Raw genomic sequence first — 16,106 nt, forward strand, 5'->3', positions numbered from 1 at the left:
ATTTGTTAAATGATTTTCTACTAATTTATCTATAATTTTTATTAATAATATTTTTATTTTATTAAAATTTATTTTTATTTAAAAAAACAATTTTTTAATATAGTTGTTTACGCGTTTTGTTGTTTCATTTATATAAACGCAATTTAACGTTCATTTAACCACCACCCATATTTTAGGTAAATATGTTGTTGTTATAAGTTTCTTGTTTGCGCCTTGATTGTCCAAAAATTCACGCAACGTTAATTAATATTAGCATGACGTAACAACAAAGTTCGCATAATTAAAACATATTTTAATTTCCTCATCGTGGGTCATAGTATCTTTCGCTTACCTTATATATTCTGCATAGTGATTACTCTTAAAATTCCCGCAACCATGTGATACCTAAACGAAAGTTTGAAGTTCTCGGTAATTTTAAGCGTTCGGTTCACAGTGAGTCTAAAATCCAAAAAAATCGGCAAAAAACCCCCCCAAAAAAAATTGTTAGGAACTAATAAGTTGAGTTGTAATGTAACTAATACTACCAGAAAACTGGAAATAATTGCTTTTTGATTAATTTTTAAGGATTCACCTATTTTTTTACTTTTTCCTGAAACATTATTTTTTTAATTCTTTTATTGCCCGAATTTGCCGAACAATATGCAACTTTTTAAAAAAGTCAAATGTAAAATTTCATGTAAATTATTTTTCACACTACATTAACACTACGGAGGTAATTTGTCAACTCAAAAACCAACATTCAAAAAATCATGCTAAAACAAATCATTTTAAAATTCAAACCTCAAAAAACCAAAGACTACCTACTGCCTGAATTTAACGTTTAAAAATAGAACTTTCATTCAAAATAACTAATAATAGTTCATTGCTTACATTCATCATGAAAATACATTTAGTTCCTTTGATTCAAGAGGAATTAATCATGATAATTTACTTGAGGCTCTACTATTTGAGTTTTGTATATTGGAGGGTATGGACCATGGAAGTATTGATGAACATCAAATGAAACATGAAATGAAACATGAACATGAAATGAAACATGAAATGAAACATGAAACATGAAACATGAAACATGAAACATGAAACATGAAATGAAATATGAAAAATAAACATGAAATGAAACATGAAATCTCAAGAAAACTTTATCAGTATTTAATGGTAAATTCAAATCTAAATTGCTGAAACATTCAAGAACCTTCTCAAGACTTCTGGAACATGAGCAAACCTGGTTGGATAAAGAAAAACAGTTGACAGAAAAAACGTTGCTGCAGGCTCCAGGTAGAAAGAACAAGGACTGGGAAGATCTAAGTGAGAGAAGCAAAACATCTAAGGTAGTAATAAATCAATTGAATTCAAACCAATTCAAAAAGTAGTTTACTCACTTAAATATTAAATATTATCTTGTTTAAAGTTACCAAGTTGGCTGAACATCCTGCTGAAGCATTGGCATTAGCATCAATAAAAAAAAGTCTCCGGAGATTCTACCAAGAAATATTTTGTTTTTGTCATAAAAAATGTTATAAATCCTGGCAAAGTTAAAAGCATGGAGGTTAGCTTTCCAATATAAATGAAAATTGAAGATGCCTTAAGCTTTAAATTCAGTGTGATCTTTCCGATGAACGGTATCAAATGATCAGAAATTCATCCATAATACAGAATGCAGATATTAATCCTTTACTTCATGAAATTAATGAAGTAAAGGATTAATATCTGCATTGATATTAATCCTTTACTTCATTAATTCTGATGATGTCTCTAAATCTGTATAAACAAAAATATACTGATACAAATATTGGTAAAACCCAAGTTAATGAGCAAAGTCTTTTTCAGACGGCTATTGTTCCACTTAAATTAACCAACATGAAGGAAACAGAAAGGCTGAATAAGAAGCCCTTTTGTGCACATTATTGTAAACCCCTACATCTCCAATATCAAAAAGAAACGAAAGAGTTTATCAGAAATGAAGATGAACATCTTAAAGCTGAAATGAATTGACTGGTCGAGTTTGAGGTTAAGTTAGAAGTAGCAGAAGGCAACCTTAGTTTTAAAAACCACAAATCTGAAAATGGAAAACCACTTCCGCCTGATGTTTCGTTTTTTTTAATGACGCAATAACAAAATCAAGCTGCTTTTGCTAATAATAATTTTTCTTTTTTGTTTGTTTTGGTCATGGAATAGTAAGATAAGATAATACGGTATTTTGGTTTTTTAAATCCAAATCTTTTATTTTAATTAGTATATGTACGCGTTTTGGTTTGAGGCACCCAATTTTTTTTGTTTTTATCTATCTTCGTGCGCGTAAAAGACTCTAACAAGCATACGCGTGTGTAGTACTCGCCTTAGATACACTTAAAATTTATCTTAAAAGTATGTGGTATACATTATATATGTGGTTTTGTATGATATTTGAGATCGAGGAATTCAAGTTTTTATTTAAATCATGATTTGCGTGCATCAATGGCATTGAAACACGTCTCAGGCACGCGTAAAATTTATTTCTAATAACATATTTAGATTTTCCGACCCAAAAGTACTTATGTTGATGTATCATTTGTTTATATTTGAAGGTTACATAGTTTTTCCCGTTTTTATACCTTTCTGACTCTCTATGCGGCTGTCAGTGCTCTAGAAATAGAAATTGAAAGCAAAGTATATAAAAAAAACTTCACGATTTATCAATAGATGTACTCTTCACACTTTCTCAAATAATTTCACTTCTAAGAATCTTCTGAAATAAAGTAAGTTGGGGATTGTTCCCATTATAGATAGATCTTGACATAGATAAAAAGTAATCATCTCAAGATATTTCAACCTTGCTAACAAAAGGAGTAAAACAATAGTCTTTATTTTTGATATTCCAACTGTCTTTGTTTGATGATCCAATTACATCAACATCTTCTGGTCATTCAATTCTATCAAGATCTTCTGGATGATAAAGTTCATCATATGTCGAAAAATTGGATCAGGCAAAATGATTGGAAGCTTGAAAAAGAAAATGATTGAAAATCTCTCGAAACATCTCTTATATTACAAGCAGCAGGTCTGGCTGCACGTTAGCAAAAGAAACGTGATTGAAATTTGGTTTTAAAAGAAGTTTACAAAAGTCCATCACGGTCAGCTAAAATCAAAAAAACTTTATTTTCACCAAAAAAAGAAGCGATACGTTATACAGCCGAAAAAGCATTAAAATTAATCTTGGATTTCAATTTAAGTAAATGACAGATATGGATATTAGAACATGGAAAATTTTCCTTTAAGAAAACTGTTTGTTTTATTTATTGATTGGTTAAATTTACAATGTGAGTCTACTCAATGAAGAATTTTTATTGATGCTTCTTTTTAAATTATCATAGTTTTGCTCTTGCACATTGGAAATAAATTGACATTAATTCCGATAGCTCATCCAGTTAAGAGGCTAATAAACATACTTAAACAAAGTTATATGCAGTGATCATAGTTGGTTGATTTGTGCAGATATTAAAGTTGCAGTTCTACATGGCTTACAAATAGAATAACAAAGTTTGTGTAAATTGTGTAATTGGGATAACCGTTCTAGAGAAGAACATTACAGACGGTCTCAATGCCCTTATGTAATTGGGATAACCGTTCTAGCGAAGAACATTACAGACGGTCTCAATGCCCTTGATTTTGTAATGACTTTTTAAATATGTTTTTTTTTTAAATGCTTGTAAATTGACAATTTGTAAAAATGTCGAAAAAAGAATTTAAAAACTTCTTAAACAATTTTTCTTGTTATTTACTCACTTAGAATCGTTCTCTTTTTTTGGTTTATTTAGTTAAATATTTAATTGATTATTTAAGGTGGTACTAAAGCTATTATTAAAATGTTAAATACTGTATTAAAAAATTGCAAATAAGAAGTTTTATATATAAAAAACTAAAATATACAAATTTTGAAATAATTTGTAACAAAAATTTTTTTTTTGCCTCGCTTACCCAAATCTAAAAACACATAAAAAGAAAAATACGCAGAATGCAATGTCTCAAGATAGGGTCATTTATTTGCTCCAAAACTTTACAATAATATTGGTCCCATATTGATGTAGGAGTTGTACTAGAATCATCTACTGTATCCATATAGTTTAGGAGTAAAGGCAATTTTACCATATTGAACCAGCTGCGGGTGCCAGGTGGGGGGACATACCAGAGATTATTTCATGAACTATTTTGTATTAGAACCTAATTCTAGTACAACTCCTGCATATAAATATAATGAATATATCCTGAAAATTTCATTGTAATTGCACCTTTAGATCTTGAGATATTTAATTCTGCATAATCGTGTATATTGAGAATTTTCAAATGGCAAAAAACACGTTTTAAAAACAATAAACTTTCCCAGTCAACTACCAACCACCAATAGAATAAGCTGGTTGTTTTTCTGATTCATTTTCAATGTCTATGTAACCTTTTCTTACACTTTTAAGGATTTTTCTTTGTTGTATTCCTTTTTTTGATGATTTTCTCCTCATATTTCTGATTCGTTCATTGTTTTTTTTAATAAATCCTTTATTCATAAATTGTCCCACAGGAATTTTTAAACAATCAAAAACTTTGCAAATACCAGTAGCACCTTCATTAAACTGTAGTATTGCAGATGAAACTCCAATCTCCAAAACTTTTTTTCCAACAAAAATATTTTTGGGGCATTTTTTCCATATCATAGAATTTAAAGCTTCATTGTTGTTTTGGGTTTGTCCGTGTAAACATTTGGAAAGTAACTCATCACTTGAAAGATCATGAAAAATTGGGAGAAGAACAGCTTTGATTGACAATGGTATATTCAATGTGGGTTTATATTTGTTTTGATTATTAAACCTATCTGTTTGCCACAAGCACCAGCTGTTTTTCGATTGAGGGCAGAATTGATGGCGTTCGATGGGATTACTTATACTACTATTATGAAATAACACAGCCCAAACAGATTTCTTCATGAGGTATAATAGTTTATTCTGCCTAATTGCCATTCCATAATAATTTTGAAGTTTATTTATAACGTTATCTGTCAATCTTCCTGCCCCATTTAATTTTTTTCCATCACTTAGTATTTTTCCCTTCATACATTGAAGCAAACTGCGGCATCGTGTACCTAATCGCTTCTAAACGTGGCCAACACATTCTAATTTTTCAATTGTTATCTCTTCGCCATATGGTTTAGAAGACTTGACTTCATTAAAAGATGAAGTGTCACCATCATCAACATATGAAGTGTAACGCAAACCATAATTTTTTATTGATCGAGAAAACATTAAAATAGCACCAGCAGCCTCCATAGAACCTGAAGATTTTTTGTGATTTGCTTGGCGGATATGATTTGTTTGCCAGTACAGGAACCCTGGTTTGTTTTTTTTCCCTTTCCACATGGCACATCTTTTGCAATATTTGGATAAAACTGCTGTGTCTAAACACTTTCCATTTTTCCTTGAAATTAAAGTTACAACACCGTTCATCGACGAATACCCACGTTTTTGCCATGTACCATCAACTGAGACCTGGCAATTTGTAATGCTATTATCAAATGTATTGGTAGCAAGTAAACTCTTTGTTTCTAAAGCTGCATTGCTCATGCTTTCTGAAGCTGCATCGTTATAAAAAGTATGCAATATAATATTTATTTATTGATATCCAGGAAATGATAATGGTGTTGGCATGTTCATAATGTTTGCAAATGTACGGATTCCCTGATAACCTTGACCAATCTCACGAAAAGCTATAAACATTTGATAATTAATACAGCTTACAGCTTTTCCTAAAGTAAGTTTATTTGTTTTCTGTGAGGTTTCAAATTCATATTTCCAGTCACAATTTGTGCAATTCAAACATAAAAGATACGAAAATCCCTTTCTCTTTTGGAAATTATTTGATAAAGTTACTGTTTTCCTACATTTAAGACAAAAAATAAATTTTACAAGCTCATTCTGAAGAATCGAAAAGTTTATTAGAATGTTATAATCATCATTGTTACTAAATGAACTACTGCATTTTTTGTTTTTAAGTTTTCTTTCACTTGAACAAGGTTTTTCGAATTGCATGGTTTTATCATCAAGCTTGTTTTTTTTTTGTGAATCTGTTACCTTTAAACTTCATCTTTTTCTTAGCTTTTAAAGACTTTGGCATCTTTAAAAACCAACTAATATACTTAATAAATGTTTTTAAAATTCTAAATAAAATAAATAAATAAGGAACAGCACCAAACAATCAATTATTGCATTTGTAGTTAGGTGTCTGTTTCACTTTAGAATTTGAAACTTGCAGTAGTGATGTAATGAAAATAATGTGGTTTTAGCTAATGGATTTAAGACATTTTATCAAAAAAACTTATTTGGAAGATTCAATGTGACCCCCTGTTTAAAAACATGGATATATTACAAGATTTTGGGACAAAACCAAATCTTGCTTGGCGTTGCTAAGGCGTTGCTAAGCGAAGAAAATTTTACCATGTTTTTTAAAAATCTTATATATCTTAATATTATTTAAAAAACATATCAAAGTTATACATATTTGAAACCAGAATTGAATTCTACATATATTGAAATAAAAATCCCAAAATCGTTTTTTTTATGATTTTAATGCTTTAGTACCACCTTAATTATTCCTTTAATTATTTAATTTATTTAATTAATTATTTATGGAGTTAATTATCCAAAACAATTATTTAATTGTTTATTTAACTTTTTATCGAATTATTTTATTATTTATTTACTGATATAAATAATCATTTATTTAATAATATAATCATTTAATTAATTAATTTATTACTTAACGCTTTATTTATTTAATTACATATTTAATTATTTAACTAATTATTCGATTCTTTAATTAATTAAGAGCTTCTTTTATTATTGAACAAAAAAATAGACAATTTTTTTATCAACTTTGTTTTTGCCAATTCTTCGTAATCATAATCATTTTTCGCCTACAAATGAAGACAAATCTTTCTTGTTTGTTTGTTTGTTGTTTTTTTTTAATGTCATGCATAAAGTTTTAATTCTTTTGCACTCACATAAATTAAGAAATAAGTCACGCGTTTGATAAAATGTTTTTCATATATATGCAACATTTCAAACAAAATAACATCAGACAACGAACTTAGCTAGCGCCGCATTTCAAAGGAATTTATTTTGATGGTGAAAACCAGAACATGAAAAATAAGCAAAGCTACAAAATGGAAGCGAAGTTTTTCCCAAATTCATTATTTCCTGATACCTAAAAAGCATGTCTTATGTCACAGTGTATCACTTTTTAAATACAATCACGTCTTCCGCTTTTCTTTTTCGTTCTCTGTTATCGGTATTTACAGATGGCCAGCTTCTCGGTCTTGTTGTCTCCTTTTAGCTAATTCACAAATAATTTCACATAGTTTAAATGACATATTGATCGCTCGTTTCTCTGCTTTTTTACCATTTTATATAAAATATAGGAATTAATTACGCAAGTTCTCAATCCCCCAAAAAGTATCTTTTGCCACCGTTATTCAGAATTTCCACCTAAAATAGTATGCAGATGTGTATTGATTATCACGATCAACTCCACCCATAAATAAAATAAACTTTAGTATAACGTTTGGTTTCTAAACAGCAACTTCAATAGCACCTCGTTGAAATCTTTTTACGGTAGTCATTCTAGCGCTGTACTAATTTGATAACATGTGCACAACCATTTATCTTTCCAACTCAGATCAAAATTGTTTTTTTTCCCGATATGCCACTGTTTTAGTTTTTTCAAAGCTTGCTTTCTTTATAGCAAACGGCATTCCTGCCCGGTTGGTTTGTATTATGCCAGTAAAATGGTTTCAGCTAATTCTTCGGCTAGTGCAAGAATCGTGTAATATCTATATGAGAATATTGGTGGCCTCGTACGCCAGGGTTAGAACTTAACAGCATTTGATATAAGTGTAGCAGAGTTCTGGGAATTAACGAGAGTCAGGTCTTATCAACTATTCCCTTGTGATGCTACCATAATATTGAAGAACTCTATAAATATATATTGTGTCTGAATCACAGAGTATATAAATCATAATTCCCCACTTTCAAGGTTTCATATGATTTTTCTTGGATTATAAGTTATAAAAGAAAATTTACCTTACAGATTCATCGACATATATTTAGGCCACGAACAAAATTTTCCCAAATTTTCGAATCTTTCTTTAAAATCTATTTTTTTTAAACTATATTTTAATTATAAAAATATTTTTTTTAAGGAATTTATTTTGTTCTCTCATAAATAAAATAATACTTTGGTTTGATAAATAATATTCATCTTTGATGCGTTTTACAGTAGCTGTCTAGTAGTCAACCATATTTCATTTTTAAGTTTTTTTTGAAAAAAATTTTAATGCATTATTTTTTGAAAAATATATTTCGAATTAGGTATATTTTTCAGAAGTAACCGAAAGTACTCTTTTTTTAGTCCAACGAATTGGAACAACTTACTTGTTGAATCAAAATTTTAACGAGTAACTTACTAATATTAAAAAGTTCCTACTGATCATGCGTTTCATCATCTTTGAACAAACATATATAAGAGAGATTCTGATGCCGTATGTCGTGAAAAAGAGTCACTAAACTAATCGATTTTCGTTTTCATTAAAATAATAAAGTATTTTAAAAACTTTGAAAAATCAAAACTTACTAAAAATTAAAAAAAGAAAAGGAATTGTTTTTACTTCTTTAAGCAGTCTTCTACAAACTTTTTGCACGAAGAAGAGGAACCATTAAACAGATAAAGTATTGTTGATTTCTGTCCAATCATTAAAATAGCAATCCGATAATTGCCATTTTCATGATTGGAACGAAGTTCATATTAAGACCGAAGTGGTCTCGTCGCTAGCATTTCTAATACGGTGCATCCTAACAACCCGTAAAAAAAAAAAGAAAGAGATGTTATTACATTACTTATTTAGTTCCTCCGTAATTAATCCTCCGTTGTTATACTCACCATATGTCAGCCTTCCTACCATATACAGCACCTTTTTTAATTTCAGGGCGGGATGCAAATCATTTCACGAGACACCAGTGAGGTGTCGCGTGACAAGATTTGCATCCGTTCCTTATATCTGTTTTGAAGCTTGATCAAAACTTATACTAAAGTATTAGTATTAACTTTGACCAAGTAAAGAGAAACTCTAACTCTTAAAATACTAGCAGTGTCCACTATTAAAAATATTTCCATTCGAACTGAAAAATTGCTCTCAATTTTCCATAAAAATAGAGAGATGCGCCAGTTCGAAAGGTAGCAAAATATTTTACAATTTGCTTGTGAATTGTAAAATATTTCGGTACTAATCGAGCTGCTTTTCACAGTTTATCTCATTTTGAAGTTTTTCCTCCTCTTTCAAAGTGGTTTTGTTCAGCGAACCTGTTTCCACGAATTCCAAGACGCATTTATCGCCAATATTTTAATCTTGATAAAAATAGACTTAAAAATAAAAAATATTAACAATCATTTCTATAAAATTTAAATTAATAAGAACAGTTATTCTACAGTTATTAAAAAGAATTATTCTGCTATCCCTAAGGTAACTAAACATTTAAAATGTTCACATTTAAACTAGTTTAATACTTATATATGCTGAATACCTTAAATAAGTCAAAAATAATCCAGTTTGATTTAGATTTTCACAAGATATATTAGAAGAAATTCTGTTTAAAAGTATAAATCAACAGGCTCCTTTTATAATGGAAAAGTCAATTACATTCAGATATAATCGATGCGATGAAGTGGATCAATAGAATCAAGACTGAAAGTAAATCGATGCATCGATCATATCTAAATTTATGCAAATCGATGCATCAATTATTTTTAGATGTATTTAAGAATGTTATGCTGCCATATGGAAAGGACAAAATGCCTCGTGGTTGGATTTTCCAGCAAGACAACGATATAAAGCACCGTGTAAATTATATCAAAAATATTTCAACATGAGAAAAATTCTTGTTTCGGTTTGGCCTTCTCAAAACCCAGAATTAAATCCAACAGAACATCTTTGGGAATTATTCGATCGTCAATTGAAAGGCGAAAAACCGACCAATAAAAATGATTTATTTCAGGTGCTTTGGGATTATTGGGCAAATATCCCCATAGATGTTCTGATCAACTTAGTTGTCTCTTACCTTGCTGTTGTTAAACAATTATTAAGTCTGGAGGCTAACCAACAAAATACTAATGTGCTGTGATGAAATTTTGTGGAGGAATTATAAATAGTACCTCTTTTCTGAACTTTTTTCATTTGTTTACAAACTTTCGCACGATTATTCTTTTCATAAAACTTGAATTTCTCCCTTCCGTTTCAAGTTATCATTTTTTTGAGTGATGTATAGTATGTAATCACATTATAGGAACAATTGTTGAAAATTTCATTTACTTTTAATGAAAAGTCAAAAAGTTATAATAAAAAAACTTGAAAAAAAATAGCTGTTTATAAACTTTATGTACATTTTACAAAAAACTTGTTTTATCTTGCATAACTATTATTCAGCTGCCGATTGTAAGATATCAAAAAAAAATAATAATAATAATAAAAAAATAGAAAAAAAGAAAAAGAAATATCGTTTATTAGTTCGGTGTGAAAATTAATCGCAATTAAATCATAAAGTTGCAGGAGTGACTTAAATTAATTAGCGTTCTAGCTCATTAATCCGTTTTTTTATAAATCCACTATACAAAAGATATATATATTTCATTATTAAGTGTTCATATTACCTGAACTATTTTTTTCCTTAATTGCACAAATTCTACTACTTCTTTAGATGTGATAATTGCTGGTTGGGGGATTTGATTTTTAACAAACAAAATCAATCAAAAAATTTCAAAAAAGTCCATTGAGGGAAAATAAATAACTATTGAACAATAAAAATGATATTAAAAAAAACAACAACACGAAATTGGTAAATGAAAACGAAAATCAGAGTTAAAATTTAAAGCAAAAACCAAAATTTTACTTTATTTAAAAGATAAAAAAAAAAAAAATTAAATTTTTAGATTTAAAAAATAATATAGGGGAGACCGGGGCTAGTTGAAAAAAATTTTAAAAACTGCATTTATCTCCTTAAACTTTAATATTTTTCAAAATTTTTTTTCAAGGTTATAAAATAGATCTTAGTGACATATTAATCCAACATTGATAAATATAATATAAAACTTAGTTATTCCGCAATAGTAAAGCAAAAACTTACCTCGCATCGGGGCAAGTTGCAACAGTGAACGGGGTAAGTTGCAACATAATACTCTAAAAGTATAAGCTTTGCAGAGTTCACGGAAAAATTACTAATTAATCTGTAATTTCTATTTGGCAACAAAAATTTTATAATTACAGTAAAAGAAAGTAGTATTTTCCTTGAGCTGCAATAAAATTTATTATGCTACACTTCACGTATACCTGACTAGTTTAGTAAACAAAGAACTGTTTTTGAAAAAAAATAAATTCTTTATATATATATATATATATATATATATATATATATATATATATATATATATATATATATATATATATATATATATATATATATATATATTAGGGGTGCACCGATGCACCCCTAATATCATCGGCATCGGCATCGGCCGTGATAACCATCGGCCGATGCCGATAGTTTTGAAATTTTTTAAATTTTATTTAACTATATAACTTAAAGATCCAAACTATACAAAGAGAGAAGTGCAAAAACAAGAAATGCAAATTTAAAAAATATAAAAATAAAGTATAACATATTTTAAGCATAATCGAACAATTTGTGTTATGCTAGAAAGAAATACAAACTTTTATAATGTTATGAAAAGTAATAAAATATGTTGTATAAAGCTGTGAATCTATTTTTTTGTTTCCATTTCTCCAAAAAAATTCCAATTCGCATGCACAAAAGCTGGATGTTCTCCGTGTTCTGCAGTTAGTCGGGACCGTGTCGATTCATAAATATTTCCCCCAGTACTAAACAATCTTTCGCTGAACACAGAAGAAGGCGGAGCTCCTAAATATTTTTTTGCTAGGTATGAGAGGTCTAAAATACTATTGCTGCTAGAGTGTTTCTTTATACATGTTTCTTTGTAATTTCCCCACCATTTATAAGGACATTCTTTTTGATGCAGATTAGGCAGTGATAAGTAAAAGTTTATTTCATCAACTCTATAAGAAATGTAAGTAAATAAAAAAATCAAACTATAATAAAAAATCCTAATTTTTATTGTTCAAAATACTAACCATTAATGAATATTATCAATATTATTTTATTTTCATAACCGTTATTTATATAATAATTCATAATAATTTGAAATAACGTTTTTTTTTAAAAAATTTAAATTAAATTAGACAAGAACAAATTGTTAGCAAAGTTTTTATTTTAAAATTATTACAACTTACATTTTTTCTTTTTTCTCAAAATAAATTTGTGTCTCTGTTGAAAGTTTTTTACAGTTCTTCGCTTTCGTTGATTTTTTAATTCAGGTGGTGTTTTTGAAACTTGATAAAAATTGTATATGCTTTCTGCCATTTTTAATTTTTTGAGTGGAGAGCTAGATACTTGGGTTGATTCAGATGAAGCGTTTGTTTCATCATCTGATATAGTTAAGTTGTCGGTAGTTATAAGGCTCTCTGTAATATCCGTTTTATTTAGCTTCATGTATTGTTCTAGAATATTGGATTTTATAGCCTCTTTCTCCTCATCTGATATGACATAACTCAGTTTGAATCTTGGATCTAAAACTGTAGAAATGTTCAGGCTCTTATTAAATTTATAGCTGGAAAATAAAAATATAGTTTTTATTTCACCTGCATTTTCTGAAGCATAGGCTAGGTACGCTTCCATTGAAACTATAAATGGAACAATTTGAGACACTGATGCCCTTTTTTCACTCATCTCTAGTGTAGCCGCCTCAAAATGCTTTAAAAATAAGATAAGTGTCTCAGCTAATAACCATTGGTCTTCTGTAAGATTAGAGGCATTGCACTTTGGATTTCTGATAAAAAATAATGTCAGTGAGGTTTTTTGTTCAACTAACCTTTCTAGCATGTAAAATGTTGAGTTCCATCTCGTAATTACATCTTGTATAAGTGAATGTAGGGGTAACTTTAGCTGTTGTTGAATTTCATGTAGCATGTTCATGGAGGACGAAGAATGGTGAAAGTGTGTGGCAATTTTTCTAGCTTTAGCTATACAAAGTTGAAGAGTGTGGATTACGCAACTTAGAGAATATTTTTCTAAACCAGCTTCTTTTATGGCTAATTTCATATTAGCAGGATTATCTGAGAGGACAAAGTACACTTTGTTAGTTCGTATTTTTCATTCATTTAAAGAATCCTATAGAAATTTTGATATTTTTACACCTGTATGAGAGCCTGTTATTTTTTTAAGTTGAAGCACCGCTGTCATAGAATTTAACTCTGAGTTTATCCAGTGTGCTGTTAAAGAATAAAAACTTAGAGTATTGTGAAGTGTAGTCCATCCGTCAGTGGTGAAACTCAAAAAATCTGCTTTTGCTTAACTATTCATAATTTGTATTTTCATTTTTTCATAATTTAGAGGAACAACTGTTTCGGCCATATGTTTTCTAGAGGGCATGGTATACCTAGGTTCAAGATGCATAATTAGTTTGCTAAATCCTTGATCTGTAACTAAAGAATATGGCTGAATGTCTACGCATATCATTTCTCCGATAAGCAGATTTATTTTTTGAGCTCTTTGATCACTTGATGTCCATTTCTTATGCTTATTAATAATATCTTCAAGCTAAGGTTGATGTTTTTGGTCTAGAGTAACTGTAACACTATTGCTAAAGGAATCTTTGCTGTTATCATTCTCTTTACTGGTTGAAGTAGATCCAATGACATAGCTATTTTTTTCTGTGTTAATTTTTTTGAAACCATTTAGATCTTTTATTTTCTGAAAAACTTTTACATGTTTTGCTTTCATATGTTCTCTTAAATTGGATGTTGTCATTTTTTTGCCAGATGAGCCTCCTCTTCTGCTTTGCTCATTGTTGATTTGTTTTTAATTTATTATTATAACTAAGCTAAAAATGAAAACTCTATGTTAAAAATGAAAAGTCTTATTCCATTACGCGCTAGAAGCGTAGAATAAAAGAGAAAGAAATTTTTGTGTGTAATTTTACTTTAAATAAATGATAAAGTACCATTTTAAACTTTTTCGTAATTTTTTTGCTTTTTCACTCTTTCTTTAGAAAATAAAAGTTTGTATAAACTTTGAATGAATGAGAATTGAAAGAGAAAACTGATTGATTCGAAACTCTTGAAGTTATTCTTAACTAATAAAATGTTTCATTATATTTACATTAACGTTAAATTAAAAACAAGTTTATTATTAAATTAAAAGCGTTTAATAAATAAACATTCAATATAAGAGATGTTATATAACTTAATTTCGAACAAACATTTGCTTAAAATTTGCTAATTATAAGAAGTAATGATTATATAAAAACTTACTTAATAAAAAAAAAGACAAAATCATTTTAATTCAAACAGAATGACATTTAGAAAACAAGCTTTTCATTAAAAGCATTAGCTCTAATTAATAAGAGAAAAGGTGGATAATAAAAATCAACAATAAAACTTAAAAAATGTTGTTTTCATTGTCACTGAAATGGAATCTAGCATTTCCATTCCAGTATATAATTCCATCCTATATCCAATATATACTACTTATTTGACTTCAGGGCCGATGCCGATGCATCGGCATCGGCCTGTTCCCATCGGCATCGGCATCGGCCAAAAGTAGGCATCGGTGCACCCCTAATATATATATATATAAATTTAAAATAAAAATTTTATGATGAAGATAAGTTTATATAAGTTGTATACGTATATAATATATATGAAGCATACGTGTATATATTTATGTATTATATATTATCTATATATACATGTATGTTATATGTATAATATGTATAAATTTATATATATATAAATTTATATATAATATACATAAAAGATACAGGTATAGATACATGATATGTAATACATATATATATATACATATGCTTCATATATATTACATACATATGCAACTTATATAAACTTATCTTCATTATAAAACTTTTGTTTTCATTTATTGTTAGGCTGTTATATAAAATAAACGTCCATTATTTTAGAAAAAACTAGAAAAGTGCGTAAAATTAACAAAACCCGCAGCTAATATATGAATCAACTTACCCCAAGCAATTTGATGCAACTTACCCCATAGGCATCATAATCACTCTAATCATTTTATATAATTATCTATATTAAAAAAATCTATTTTTTTAGCTTTTCGTGTTTAAAAAGATTTTTTTTAACTTACCATTACTTTATTATGGTCATATACCTTTAAGTTTAAAGTAAAACCCAAAAAAACTTCAAAAACGAAATTTAGAATTTTATATCGAAAAAAAAAAAATATTAATAACTTTTGAAATTTTTATTTTAATAACTGTAAGTTTTTTACAGCTGACGTGTTAAAGTTATAGTTATATTATTTAAGAAAAATTTAGGAAAAATTTAAAAAAACCATTGTTTAAACCGCAATGTTGCAACTTACCCCTGTTGCAACAAGCCCCGGTCTCCCCTACTCAGTTGATTACATGACTGGGTAATGTCAGGAATTAAATTAAGTCAGGAAAGTAAAACTTTAGGAAGAAAATTATTGTATTTATAATAAGGGAGAAAGAGAATTGTAAACAATTATAATGTCTAATGTTTTATAGCATTCAGATAAAATTTCCTCGTGATTATTTTCTAACATTAAGTCGAGAATGGTATTGTTAAACTTATGTCATAAGAAAAAGTTTGATAGGGCAAAACAAATAGGTAATTAAGTTAAGAAAAACATTTATCACCTTGTAGTGTTCCACATAAAAATTGTCTAAATTTATTTTATATTTAAAAAATATTGGTATATTCAAGAGTTCTTCACTTCACATTTTAATTCACTTCACTTTTACTAAGAAATTACAAAAACATTTTTAATAATGATAATAGTAATAACAATAAAAAAAAAAAAAAAAAACAATAATAAAAAAAATGGTATTAATAATAATAACAATAATAATAATAATAATAAAGATAATAATAGTAATAATAATAATAATAATAATAGTAATAA

At 28.3% G+C, this 16,106-nt stretch overlaps 2 pseudogenes; both read right to left on the reverse strand.

Moving 5' to 3' along the window:
• Positions 1-11,778: 11,778 nt before the first annotated feature.
• On the reverse strand, positions 11,779-13,053 carry LOC149894210 (zinc finger BED domain-containing protein 4-like; annotated as a pseudogene).
• A 257-nt stretch (positions 13,054-13,310) lies between these two features.
• Positions 13,311-15,231, reverse strand: LOC149894211 (zinc finger BED domain-containing protein 4-like; annotated as a pseudogene).
• Between the last annotated feature and the right edge of the window lie 875 nt (positions 15,232-16,106).

This window comes from Hydra viridissima, unplaced genomic scaffold (assembly GCF_058129835.1).
Source record: "Hydra viridissima isolate aposymbiotic clone 2 unplaced genomic scaffold, HvirCarnegie_v1 scaffold_1, whole genome shotgun sequence".
NCBI lineage: Eukaryota > Metazoa > Cnidaria > Hydrozoa > Anthoathecata > Hydridae > Hydra > Hydra viridissima.